The sequence below is a fragment of the Leptidea sinapis genome, chromosome 18 (assembly GCF_905404315.1).
Source record: "Leptidea sinapis chromosome 18, ilLepSina1.1, whole genome shotgun sequence".
In the NCBI taxonomy this organism is placed as follows: domain Eukaryota; kingdom Metazoa; phylum Arthropoda; class Insecta; order Lepidoptera; family Pieridae; genus Leptidea; species Leptidea sinapis.
The window spans coordinates 3,159,694-3,165,957 of record NC_066282.1 but is presented as its reverse complement, the minus strand read 5'-3'; positions in this window follow the sequence as shown (position 1 = coordinate 3,165,957).

The following is a 6,264-nucleotide window of genomic DNA, read 5'->3' as shown; positions in this document are numbered from 1 at the left end:
TCACTATATAGTGATCTCTTCCAGGCAACCATTTGTAATACAATAAAAGAGAAAGGCAGTACATTAAAAGGGTAAGAAGTATCAAAAATATAGACACACATAATATATACTATACTAAAATATAGATAAATTTATAAGAAAGTAAAATATGTAAAAAGTAAGAACAATAATTAACATTTCAGAATTGTTGAATTATGTTGGTGGATACATACAGATAGATTCTATCAAATAGAGGACAGATAATGTTTTTTTAGTTGATTTTTAAAGGATGCTAATGATTGTGCTTGACGGATAGTAAGCGGCAGTTGATTCCAAAGAGTGATGGCATTAATGGTGAAAGAAGAGTGATAGCTATCAGATTTATGGAAAGGAACATTTAGTATTTGTTTCGCAGCAGAGCGCAACGAAAGCTCATGCTGAGACCCTATTAGCTCAAATCTGTCTTTAAGGTAAAGAGGAGTGTTTTGGAGAAAACTTATGGAGTAAAGAAGGTGTAGAATGTGGGAATTGCGACGTAGACGTATAGGAAGCCAGTTGAGTTTTTTTCGGTAGGAGGAGACATGATCGTATTTACGTAGGTTAAAAATGAAGCGAATACATAAATATTGTAGGCGTTCGAGTTTATCCAGCTAAGCCTCGGTAAGGTCGGGATAGCAAATGTCTGCATAATCAAGAATGGAGAGCAGGCAAGTCTGCGCAAGACATATTTTACTAGGTACTGGGAGAAGATTACGTAACCGGCGCAGGGAGTCCATGTGCGGAGAAAACTTTTTTACTTAATTCATTCAGTTGCGTCTGCCAAGAAAAATTTGAATCTATATGTAAGCTTAGATTTTTGACATTACTACTAAAAGGGATTAAAACATCATTGACTCGAGGTCTAGGCAGTACATCCCAGTCAATTTTAGAGATCAGATGCTGCCTGCCTATGATAATTGCCTGCGTTTTTCCTGGATTTATCATTACACCATAATTTTTACACCACTCGCATATGGTAGCGAGATCCTTATTAAGACTATGAACTGTAGATTGTAAATCAGATAACGTGGAGTGCCTATAAATTTGAACATCATCAGCATATAAGTGGAAAGTAGAATTTAGATTGCTAGTGATGGAGTTTATAAATATTGAAAAAAGCAAGGGAGAAAGGACACCTCCCTGTGGAACACCGGCAGAAACATGAACCCAGGATGATTGTATATCCGCAACTTTGATACGCTGTCGTCGCCCTATCAAATAGCTATGGAACCAACTCTTGGCATCTGCTGATAAATTTAAAGAAGATAATGATTTCACTAAGATGTCGAAATCGACAGAACCAAATGCGTTACTAAAATCAAGTAAGGTTAAGATAGTAAGCTGTTGGTTATCCATAGCGAGACGAATATCGTCCGTAACTTTGACCAAAGTGGTCTCGGTGCTGTGTCCAGGACGAAAACCTGACTGCACGGGGCTTAGAAGACAGTATTTATTAAGGAAATAACTAAGTTGTTTATAAACTAACCGTTCCAGTAATTTAGAAAGGAAAGGGAGTATAGATATTGGGCGATAGTCGCGAAAAGTCAGAGGGTTTGAAATTTTTGGTAAAGGAATTAAGTGAGCTTCTTTCCATGTTTCTGGGAAAGTATTAGATTTAATCGAAAAATTAAGAATGTGGGTTATTATAGGATGAAGAATGTCAATAATTGGAATATTCATGTTTCGGCCTACACAGTCGCTTCCTATGGCTCTTGAGGAAATAGATAGTAAGTTATTCCTGACATCACTTTCAGTAAAAGGTATGAAAGAGAAAGGTTCAGGAGCTTGTTTCATGAAATTAGAGAGAGTATTTAGTGTAGTTTGCTTTGTATTGTGAGCAAAAAGAACAGGAGACCTTGAAAAGTGCCTATTAAGAGAATCGACGTTAAGTGAAGCAGGAAGAACTGTTTGTTGCTGTTTCCCAACACCAAGTGAACTTAAAAATTTCCAAACTTTAGCAGGATCAGGATTATCGACTGATTTAAATATGTGACGTTGTTGAGCATCCCTACATATTCTGTTGCATCGGTTTCGGATACATTTATATTGAACTCGATCGGAACTAGAATTGCTCATTTTGTACTTTGTTAATGCCCGTTTATAATTTAACTTTCGGAATAATTAACAGATACATTAATACAATTACAGATTTTATGTTACCAACTATGTTACCACTCACGTATTGAGGATACTTCACTGAAGAGCTAGGAGAACTTTGTTACATTTTTTTGCTATTTGTTTTTCTCGGACACGCTGACGATCTAACCGCATCTTTTGAGCAAAATTGTCAATTCATACATATATTATTTTAACAAGTGAGATATTATTTATATTACAAAGAATGATATAGGGTTATATTTATATTATTCATTAGAAAATAAACACTCACACTTTTTACAGGTCAAGTCATTATCAGGTTCTTTTCTCTTTTATTCTTATGTATTGATGAAAGAGTGAACTGTTCCTGGGATTCAGCCATTTCATTTAACTGATTATTCTTTTTTTTCATTTTATATTCTATTTATAATTCATTAATACCACTTGCACATTTTAAAATTGTCACTCAATAAATAAAATAATAATTAAAAATAAGAAGTTGAAGCTTATATTACCATATATCAATGGGACTTTATTTCTGAATATTAACAAATATGGCTGTATACGCTCGAACCCTTTGCCTATCCTATTAATGGACGAAGAATCCAAAAACCGGATGGTACAGAAACGTGATGCGATCTTGCCGTAACCGTTGCATTGTCGTCCTCGTAACTCGTAGTTGCGCCTAAGGAAGTTTTACTTCAAAAAAAAAAAGAAGGCCACTGAATTTCTTGACCTGAGAAGATAAGTCTTCTCAGTTCCGAGGCATTTTTTTCCGAATGTTTTTTTTTTGTTTTTGACTTTAACTAAGTGATTTTATATCCTATTTTGAATAAAAATGTTTGAATTTATAACAAACTCGGTTTAATATCCAGAAATACAGATTAAGGCGCTATAGTCCTAAAAAGTATCATTTTTCAAAATCTACATAAAATACTTCTACAAATACTAGGGTTCCAATTTTTTGGCATGTTTTTCTTCATTTCTTTATGTAAATTATGGCAGTTTCGAAAACACGATTACGAAAAAAAATCTCGATAGATTTATGTTTTGAAAAATAGGCTTCTTTATTTGAATTGTTTTATATTATCATAAAACTATGATAGCTATCTACACAAAACTTATTTTATTCGATAGTTTATTAGTATTTATAAATATTCCTCGTTGGTTTTATCAATAGGCTTTGTGAACTATTTAATATCATTTTTTTTTCGTAATAAATCAAACGCGACGCCTTGGTCGCATGCTAGGATGGTACTGTGTTAATTTCTCTCGGGCTGAGGCCTTACGTAAGATTTTATCAAACAAGCACAAAATGGGAAATCATAGTAAAAATTTGATGATGATGCGGCAGCGTATTATGTTAAAATATAATAAATAGGTGAATGGAAGTCGGAAAGTACTAAAATAAAATGTACACAATGTTATTTTGAATATTATGCTACCCGGGATTGTTGTACGTATGTTCTTTAGGGACGTTAGAAATCCAAGATGGCCGCCGCACAAATTTATGATTTCAACAATAATATGTATATCGTATCCGACGTTCTCGAGTGTGCAGAGAAAGATTTTGGGATCATTTTTGAAATCCAAGATGGCCGCCGCGCAAAATTATGATTTCGAAAATGATCCCAAATTCGTTCTCTGCAGCCTCGAGAACCTCGGATACGATATCCATAATATTGAAATCATTATTTTGCGCGTAATATAACATTTCGCTCATACGTCGATAAAAAATTTTCACTTCAAAAATTCATAAAAAATAATTTCGTACTCTAGCGCAACTGTAAGTTTTAATAGTTATTTATGCAACTGTTGTGTAATAAGGGGTATTAAAAAACAAATGTGGGCTTATCAAACGAGGCGGAGCCGAGTGTGATAATAGTATCACACTCGAGTGTTGTCTAGAGTGTTTTAATACCTAATTATCAACAGTTGCATACAACACTTTATCTACACCCAGAATATGAATCCTCTAAAACATTCTGAAACAGTTAGCTTACTGCTAACATTAAAACAGCCAGTCCTAGTACTAACCTAATATCATCCATTCTGATTATATACAAATAAACTAAGAATTAATAATATAAACTAAGATTTTTAATTTGTTGAATTTGTCTCCGTTCCGAATAGCAAAATAATATAAAAAAAACATTGACAATGTGGACGAATAAATAAAATACTTTCTAATAATGATAATCTCTGGATCTACTGAAATGATTTTAAAATTTTTCTTACCAACAGAAAGCCACATTTTTTGTGAGTGTCTTATCTATATTATAGTTTAATGAAATGACTTTTTCGTGGTCGTGGCTGTTAAAAAACGTGGCAAATATGGCAAAACAACGTTTGCCGGGTCAGCTAGTAGGTCTATAAGAGTTTATGTCATTGCTTGACTTACCGGGTTTTCGGATCATTAGTACCTGGGATACCTTCCACAAATTTGAGAAGTGTCCAGTTCTTAAGATATCATTGAAAACCATAACAAGGTAGATTATAGCTTTTTTTGTAGCTACATAAGTACCTTTTTGTAAATTAAATCGAAGTCTGGATCTTTTTAGTCTGCCCTGTATCTAATAACACCGATTACTTAATGGGTTTTATGGGAAAATCTAACTGATAGTCTTTATGCAATACGTGTCTTCTCTTTCAAATTCGTTTGTTTCTGGATCATGTTTTTTGGGAGTAAAAACATGGGCTAGATGAACCCCAAGGCAGACTTTTTCCTATTTAGATCTAGTCCAACTGCCAACTATTAATTTGAAGTTATATGGAGGTTTTGTTTTGACATGACGACTGATTTTACGACAATATTTTTACCAGGAATAATAATTATTAGTAGTAGGTACTGGTCGGAGAGAGTTATTCTAGATATGCAGGTGGACTTATGGACGATTATGAAAGGCTAATGACAATTGATTAGGTGATATCCTCAAATTTCGTTACACGAAAGTGCAATACAATTATGTGATGATTGATTTTATTGTGAAAATTGTGGTAGAAGTGTTAATTATGTATATAGAAGACTGCCTATAAGAAATAAAAATTTGTATTAAGAGCCATTAAGCCTGTGTTACGTTACTTCGTATAAGAAAAAATGTTTTTTTTTTTTAAGTGAAAACTTCTTTAGCACTTTTGTTACATTAAGTTTACATGTTATACTCGCGTCAGGACTGGTGGCCTGATAGAAAATTCGTATGACAGTCTTTGAAATTATGGATGAAAGACTTCTAACCAATTACAATTAGGCTATATAAAAGAACCCAGAAGCAGAAGAGGTGAGTACCGGCTATTCCCTTCACTCCAATGATTCCTGTTCTGTTCACCTGGGTACCCCTTTTATAATTACAGTCCATTTCAAATTCCCTGGCGCAACCACAAATAATTAATATTGTATTTAATCACATAAATGCTAGTACTTTTATACTGATAAATAAAGCAATTCGCACGATATTCTATTCTATTCTATTCTTCATACTGTGGCTTCTGTGGAAGACACACCACAGATTTGCCAGTATCACGATAATGTAGACTATCAAGCTATGAGTATGTGTCTCCTAAGTTTAACGGTAATGATCGGTGTTAAGATTACATAAAGTTTTATTTTCTTATAATAGCTGAAACAAATAATATACATGCTATTAGACTATAAAGGACATACACAAATAGAATTACTTAAATTATTAATTAATATAAGTACTTAATGATATTTACAACTAAATCTTATTTATTTTAATATATTTTCACAAAATATTTACAAAAGGAGTGTAAACTAGGGAGAGGAGACATTTAATGGAGCTTGGACGGGGGACTTCAGCGGGTATATAATTTGACAGAGAAGATTGCATTAGGACAACTGAAGAACAAATGATCCATTTTTCCCTGATCAAGGCCACAATCACATAGGGAATGATCTTTTATTCTAAGTTTAGCTAGAAAAACTGGAGTGCAGGCGTGGTTTAAACGTAAGCGGCATACTCGTATAGTTGAGATTATTGTTTTACTATGTATCCTACATTTTGAGAACTAAGGTTTTTGAGGAATTTCTCCATAAAATTTTCCTTATTAAGTTTTAGAAACTTGCCAAATGTTTGACCAACTCTCATACATCTTGGGTTTCAGGGTAGGGCACATGTCATAAGTGAATAT